Source organism: Amblyomma maculatum, chromosome 11 (genome assembly GCF_055883805.1).
Source record: "Amblyomma maculatum isolate TAMU_Amacu chromosome 11, ASM5588380v1, whole genome shotgun sequence".
Taxonomy (NCBI): Eukaryota; Metazoa; Arthropoda; class Arachnida; order Ixodida; family Ixodidae; genus Amblyomma; species Amblyomma maculatum.
The window spans coordinates 91,227,455-91,236,048 of record NC_139354.1 but is presented as its reverse complement, the minus strand read 5'-3'; the positions used below and the strand labels follow the sequence as shown (position 1 = coordinate 91,236,048).

General features: G+C 39.8%; 1 long non-coding RNA gene across 1 annotated transcript; it reads left to right on the top strand.

Moving 5' to 3' along the window:
- The first annotated feature begins 2,908 nt into the window (after window positions 1–2,908).
- Window positions 2,909–7,835, top strand: LOC146174384 (uncharacterized). Its single transcript, XR_014701665.1, has 2 exons — window positions 2,909–3,136; window positions 7,516–7,835. It is a non-coding gene; the product is annotated as an uncharacterized LOC146174384 (long non-coding RNA).
- The last annotated feature ends 759 nt before the right edge of the window (window positions 7,836–8,594 follow it).

Sequence of the window (8,594 nt, the reverse complement as noted above, 5' to 3'; positions counted from 1 at the left end):
AAGCTTTTTTGTACCTCGCAATTCTCTTTCCAGAATTACCTTTCAAGAGACCCCCGAAATGCTTTTAAGATCCTGGTGTATCTCTTTATGAGCTTTGTCAATGTCTGGGTTCACTTTGGACAAAAAAAAAAAACATATGCAGTGCGCTTTGGAGCAGCAGCAGCAGCAACAACAACAAAATGCAAAAAAGCTCAGAAAAACAAAAACTGCTTCCAACATGCAATGTGATGAAGTGCAGGTTAGAGCAAACAACGTTTCCCCGCTGCCGCCGCCGCCAAGTGAAGGCCGTTGATGCGTGCGTCATCTTTATGCCGGACGATTCCTGGTGGCTGGTGCTGGATGCTCAGTGACGTAGGCTGTCACGTGATGGTTGGTTGGTTTTTGTGGGGTTTAACGTCCCAAAGCGACTCAGGCTATGAGAGACGCCGTAGTGGAGGACTCCGGAAATTTCGACCAACTGGGTTCTTTAACGTGCACTGACAACGCACAGCACACGGGCGCCTTGCTTTTCGCCTCCATCGACAAGCGGCCGCCGAGGCCGGATTCGATCCCGCGTCCTTGGGAGCAGTAGTCGAGCGCCGTAACCACTGCGCCACCCCGGCGGGTGCTGTCACGTGAAGCCGAGAGGTGTTAATCTATTCTTCGCCTAGGCGATAACACTCCACGATCTCGGTGAAATAGAAACCATATGGTGGAAAACAATAATGATGAGATTAGGACGAATTCAAAATTGAGATTCTTGTGGGTTGTACTTTGGTGCAGCCTAACTAAACATTGAGGACCTCACTGATTTAAGAAATTTGAATCAAGTTGGGCACAGAATTATTCGAAATTCGAACCAAGTAAATTTTGCCAATATGTTTAGATATCCACCTAAATTTGGGAGTGAACACTTTAGCGGTCATAGCTAATAATTATTTTACCGTTATGAGTTGTCGATTGACTGCCTATACAACTTATTGGAATTCAGACAATCTCTGTGTAAGTATTTTGTAGGCAGACACTTTCCGCTTCATGGTCGTAGTAATGTTCAAACCTTAACAGCAACTTTACAAAACGAATCCAATTTTCGGCTGCATGTCAGAGCATTTTGAGCGAATTTGGTTGGCAACGAGATACATATGAGTGCGGGCGCCAAGAAAATTTTAAAGCACGATGGTCATCTGCGGCGGGAATGCATCTATGCTGTCTACACGAAGCGGCTTAACTGTAGCGCCGCACCGCTGGCTGCGATGTATCAATAAAGCGCTTTGGTCCATCTGAAATGCCCACTCTCTTCAAAAAGCCCGGTCATCCGATCACGATCATCATTACAGCGACAGTGACACTGGGGCAGTGACAAGGCATGCGGAGAAGAGCGATGTAGCGCCGCCAGAAGGCGAGAGGATGCGCGTGACGATGTTTATGAAGTATTTCTTGAAGGAAAAGCAGTTTGAAACAATACAGAGGGGGGCAGACTTTAAAGGACAAATAACAAGGCAGAAAACAGCTGCGAAATTACAAATCTGCACTTGAAAAAGGCGGTTGCAAATATTCTTGAATGTAATATTTCGCACACGTTAAATATGTACCCTTATAGTCATCCCGCAGGCTAAACCTGGTCAGACATAATTTTTATATAAGCGGAAAGCAAAAGAAAAGCAATGCTTTATATAACAAATCTTCGTCCGCTACACGAGCAGGCTTTAACGGTGTCGCACCCAGACAATCTATAGTCCTAAAGGAAAGCTTGAAAGGATGTAAATCCGCGCTGCAATTGTTCCGGTAACTAAAACTTTCGTCGATGTATTACATCAGTCAAAGATAATTGATGTGGGAAACACAAGAACATCACCAATAACTGCAGAATTCGAATTACTTTAATTTACTCTGACAAGAATAAACAATTTTAGTTTTTTCCTCCCCACTTAATTTCTAAACGTTCGTATGATGAGCCCAAAGTTCATGAAGCCTGCTGTCGAAACAATGTCTACCGTAATTTATTTTGTTTTCGCATACCTCTGCAAATCCAAATTGTCTTTTCAATATCGTTTGTGAATTTAAAGAGATGTTCCCAGATTCAGTCTCTTTTGTCATAGTCCCCTGCGTATACCTATCATTAGGTTTAGTTCATGTCGGCTGGGTGGCATCGCGCTTCATGCGATTGTGCACCCTCCCCGTTTTACGTGTGGCTATTTTTCGCACCCCGGCACCTGGAAGGCAGTTGGCATCGAGATGAATTACCCTTGTTGCGTACCCCGCCGGGGTGGCGCAGTGGTTACGGCGCTTGACTATTGTTCCCAAGGACGCCGGATCGAATCCCGGCCTCGGCGAACGCTTTTCCATGGAGGCGGAAAGCAAGGTGCCCGTGTGCTGTACGATTCGACTGCACGTTTAAAGAACCCCAGGTGGTCGAAATTTCTGGAGACCTCCACTACGGCGTCTCTCATAGCCTGAGTTGCTTTGGGATGTTAAACTCCACAAACCAAACCAAACTAAACCTTGTTGTGTACTTTATTATTTTCGTGCTCTTAACAGCGCTTCGCTTCCTTTATTGTGACCGTTGTTTTTAAAGAATGCGTTTCATCCAATTTCCCATCAGAAGTATTTTCCTGGAGGCGCTGAGTGTACTAGTATAAATAGCAATAATAAATATAAATAAACAACCTTCTGTCTACGAATTTCCGGTTTCTTCACACGGGCACACGTGTTGTCGTTTGAGTGCCGGTCTGTTGCGTATGAACATATTTTTATTCGTCAATTTCATGATTTGTTTTTTACTTCTACAGCCGGGCACGCATTGCATAGTGATACGGCTACCATGCAGCCCTACGTCCGCCTGTCGGCTTTTCCTTTTCCTGTCGGTGGTTTTCCCGGGCAGAAAGATAGCTCGCCCTGGTTTCCGGAGGACTTCAAGAACTATAAAAAAAATTGCCACACGACAGCAACAGTTCCTCTTTGCTACTCAAAAGTTCCAAGTTTTTCTGCATGCCACTTCAGACGTTCTGCTGTCAAAGTTCTGTGATCATTTTCTCTGTTTGGCATGGTAACAGTCTGCGAATCGCCATGCGAGGAAGAACAGCCCTGTAATCGCCACAAAGGAAAAACAATTAACTGAAGAAGCCTGATTCGCACTTTTCTTCATGAGAATTTTGAGGTAAGCGGTATGTTGTCTAGTTTCATCCTTGAAGTGCTTTCGTAGAGCCTTAATTATCTGTTCATGATTTCAGGTATCACGAGAACATTCACCTATTTTATTACCCGGAATACTGGTATTACCATACTTATTTCACGGTCTTCACAGTTCACAGTGCAGACTCACTGATATTAAAAATGATTATTTTACTTGATAATATATAACTAAACTACGCATGTAATAGCCTTTGGGAATGAGGGAAGATCCCTATTTTTACCACAACCGTTACTACCTTCCCCTCAATTACTGATGAAATCTTGAATTAATTGTCACAACTACTCCTGAGTTCAACAGCGTTACTTATAATTCGGTAATGCAACTCGAGGTACAGTTTTAAGGCCGCAGGAGTTAGCATTCAACCAATGAACGAGAATACAGCTACAGCTTCATTCTCATATATTATATATATATATGGCGTAGTCGTCTGAAAACATTGTATATCCCTAAAGGTGCAAAACACTGTTTTTACCATTTAAAAAATTTGTCAATTTGGAAACCTGTTGCTTGCGTACCGAAAACTTGCCATCAAATAGTTTTTACACCCTAAATGTATGAAACATTTACTTCTGTGATAACCATTAGCAACCTGTTTTGAGTATAGAAAATTGACAAAAATTCAGCGCTACATTCTCGAATGACTTATACACATTTTGGCACTAAAGATTTTCTCTATATTATCCGGGCCTCGTGATTTATTAAAAAAACAAAACAAAAAGAAGCTATATGGAATATTCGGTTCTATGTCCATGTTATACTGAAAGCTGTTAAAGCGCAAAAATATAAGAATGGATAATATTGATTCAAGTTGAAAAAGCTACCCCATCTTTAAGCTTTATCAAATACTCTTAAAAACAATCATAATTACTTTAAAAACATCAGGTAATAAAAGGTATTGTATTATGCGAACTAAAAATATAAAAGTAAATATATAACTGCTCGCATGGTTTCCTTCTATAGATAGAAGTGCTTATGGCTTCTCCTAAGGCGTAGCCGTCAAATTTTCGATTTAGTATTTACGGAATCTTGTTACATTTTAATTAATTGCATATCCTAAGCTTTTTCATTGATTACGAAGCCATTTCCTGCTTGTTTGCACTGTTGAATATTGCTTAAAGTAGAATAAATTTGTTATTTCAGGCAATTTCATGGCAAAATGCAAGTGGCAGCTGCACTTTTTCTCTATACTGTACTATTTCTTGCTGAGGGCTGCAGTGGTATTAATCCACTTCCTAATTATATTATTTAATTTCTTGGTAATGATAAAAATTAGCAATACTCTATTATTGAAGGCCGTTTCTCTTATACGCGTTTAATTAGGATCACAAGTAGAACCCTTGGCAGCATGCGAATTTGTTTGGAATTTTATGTCTTTATAGCAGCGGCACGAATTAACCTATATGACCAGCCTCCTTGGCGACAGAGCCACCTAGCCCTAAAAAAAGTCAAGTCAACACGGAGCGAAACCGCCGTTCCACCTAAGCTGAAGGTAATATACGCTTTGCAGGCTAGATGACGCGGGTTCGCTACTTGTTGGCTCGCCTTTTTTCTGGGCTAGGTGGCACTGTAGCCAAGAATACTGGTCACATCGGTTCATTCGTGCCGCTTTTATAACAACATATAAAATTCCAACTAAACTATCATGCTGTAAAGCGTTTTGCTTATGATCCTAAATAAACGCAGATAAGAGAAGTGGTCTCCAGGATAAAAGTAACATTCATTTTCGGCGTAACGGAAAATGAAATAATATAATTTAGAAGTGCGTTGAATACCATTCCAATTATAGGAAAACCATATACAAGAAAAGGAACAGTTCAACCGCCACTTGCGATCTCCCATGGAACTGCCACACATAATGATTTTCTTTTCATTTAAACAATCATCAATACTGCCAACAAACTGAAACAACTTCATAAGCATTGGGAAAGCTTTGGATATGGCAATAATTACAAAGTAACTTATTTGCGTAAATACTAAATCGACTTTTTGTTGCCTACTGCTTAAGGGAAGCCATAAGCATATGGAACAGGAATGCGAGCAGTTCTATTTTTTTTTCGTGTTCTTTGTTTGTCTATTGCAATAGTTTTTAGTGTCTGATGTTTATAAAGTTGTTAAGATTGCGTTTGGAAAATTCAACACAAAACTAAGGAGGGGTAGAATTTTAGATTTGAATCAAATTTGTCCACTTTGTGATTTTTTTTAGCCGATTTAAATTTACACGTAGGAAGAACATCAACGTTACAGCTTAAACTTTTCTCAGGAAAAACGCACAGGGTGCAGAGAATAGAGAGAAAACGTTTCAATGGCAACACGTTATTAAGTCGGGCCAGAATACAGGGCTGAATATTGAAGTTTTCAGAATAATCACCAAGTTTATTATTATTTTTTATAATTTTGAACAATATAATTTAACACTTTTAAATTCGTAATTTTTCTGAGAAGGTAAATATTTGCAGAGAGATTTTCATAAAGATTGAAGACGATGCTAATTTAATTAGTATCAGTGTCGCATTTTTTGCTGCTTTGGAATTTTGGACGAAATTAATGCGTTGTGGAGGACACACCAAGAAATACAGAACTTCCAATTTCGCCTGAAATTAAGGAAATAACCTAAATAATGAAGAAAAAATGTTTTATTGACAACAACGTAGCCCGTCCAATGCCCGTATTTAGGGTTGAAATTAAACTTTTTTTGTAGATCGTCGCCTCCGGAACAATGTTTACGGCTCCTTACTAACTCATCTATTAAGTAGTTCTAACAATAGTAAATGTTTCATAAATTTTGTAAGTAACAAATAATGAATGAGAACCTTTTAGTAGGGTAGTAATAGGTCTCCACACTTGCAACTTTTCGAAATGGCAAAAACGACATTCTTCACCTCTAACGATATGCAATTGTTTTAACTATTCCGTATCTTGCAAAATCAAAGGTTATTTCATTGGGTCGAGATATTTGCCCACCACATATAAACATTTCATTGAAAACGAAAAATGGTCATTGGAACTCAATCACCATTCATATATGAACACACCCATAAAATATTTGTCTCTAGTTTTAATCAGATTTTATATTAAAAATTGTTTGATATACAGCGGTGAATCTTGTTCATTTTGATTCTGTAGCACGGGCAAAATGTGCATTATAATGTCTAATCATTAACTAACACCTGAATAAATTAGTTGATAATTTTTTTTTAGTGTTTCACATGCAAATTGTTCACTATATTTGAGGTGAACAAATAAGTGAACTCTTTTCGAAATATTTTTTATCTTTAATATCGCTCATAATATCAAACGTTAAAAATGAGCATTATGAAGTTCGTTTAGTTATCTCTTACCAATCGCAAATTTATAATGTTGCATTGGTTACATTTTATACATAAAAGGAATACAATATCTGTTCAGCTATTTAAAAAACAAATTTAACATAATTTCGCGACAATACAATTCGCGGCAATGTTAATTTATGAAAGCCATGCGTGATAGCCTACTCAGCAAGATTCGAGATGGTTATATTTGACATTAGGTATTTCGAAAAAAAGTTTCCTTGTGGAACAATCAAAAGGTATATTAGCGTTGAAATCAATGGCTTACAGTTTTGAAATATAAGGTTGTCTCCTAATGCTTACACTCGTCACTTTGTATTAACCATGTAAGGATTTTCACATAGCTTTCAAAATACAAGTCTGCAGAGAATCTAAAAAATATTTGGTATATAGTGTCCCGTGTTATGCAGTACATGATAGTCTGCGTTCCCCTGAACACGAAAGCTTTCATAAAGGCAGTGGAGTAAATAGAATAACCAAATGAATGCTATTTATCTTTCTAAAACAAATGATAGCATTTCAGGACATTGCACCGCCGACAGCAGTTGCGCTGATTTTGCAGCTAGTATTGATCTTAAGTATGAAAAGTGCATGATCACTTGGATGCCCTATAAGCTGCTACAGTAAATATGCTTATGTATCATTTTCGAAGTTGCGTAGTTTTGAGGAACGTGCTCTGATATTTATATGCACTTACCTATGCCCACACTCAAGGCTAATACATGAGCCCCCAAAACAAAAAGCACCAACAAGCAAAAAGGTTTTGTGAAGCATGTTGAGCATGCGGGTATTTCGTCTTTGACCCACCGCCTGTACATGGTGACTTTTTTTGCTTCAGTATGCTTTCAAACCTCTTTTCTTCTCCCACGCGGTCTTTTGTTTTTTTTTTTGTATCTGCTATTGTCTGGACGAATAATCACATTTAGGAAACAAAAGACAATAGGTATTCCTTTATTGTATTGTTTTTGTGCTTGTATATGAGAATGTCTTCTTACTCATACTAAACTATCTTTTCAGGCCACTATTTGTACCCGGCACAATTTCTCAAGTTGTCGGAAGACGCAAGATAGAACCCAAAGGCGATCATTGTCCCCTGTGACAAGAAAAGCAACACCTCCTGCAAGGCGTATTTGCGTGAACTATTACGACCGACACACAATGGTTCTTATTTTGCGCTTCTTCAGGAAGAAAAATATCCTTGCCGAAGGAAATCGAGAATTCCAGTCCTATACACGGGTGTACCTGGCTCATCATGCGGACATAAGACCAAGCAAGCCTGAGCTGTTACTATCCGATTGTTACCCTGAATAATAAAAACAAATTCATAGACTCGGTAACCAGCCGGCCTCGTACCTAATAATGAATCAGCATGGTGAACAGGGCACGCCTACTTCCTTGAATTCCACCAATCCCGCAGCTAGCAGAAACGCAAGTTGAATTTATTCCTTCGGTGGAAGTGTTCACGCAGTATCTGATAAATCAAAGTGTTTTCGACACTCGGAAGTCACCGCAACGGCCTGTATGTTGCAGGATATCAGTCAAGACGATTACGAAGCCGCAAGAGGAGTAAACTTTCTTCGGACGCACGAAATATCTGCTTCTTTTGCCATCAGTTCCAATTTGCAGGGACCAGGTCACAGAGAGCGCTGATTAGCAACTTAAGTTCATAGAAATTACGAAGTGTGGGCAGAGAGCTGGGCTCAGTGTTCTTCTGAGATGCCCCTCTCCTACAAATGGATCCACAAGACCTGCTTGCGCTTTGTTTCGTTCGTGATGGCACAGTTGCGTTGGGTCCTCATGAACACTTTGTTTGTGCTTCTAGCATCGTGTGTAACAGGAGTGATGGTGCACGTCTCTGCTGCCTGCTTGCTGGGCAGCATTGGATTCTGGAAATACGTGGAACCGTTCCTTCCCGGCATAGAAAGCGTGCGCTGCAACGTTCTTCTAGGTGCACTGGTATTACCGCATCTCCCATGGCTAAGAATCCACGTGCTACCTGTCGTTGTGTCTGCACATGTGTTGTTTGTCTGGTTTACAGGCATTCTTCTGCAGCGGATCATGCTGGCTGTTCTTAGTTTTCTGGGCCTCGAGACTGT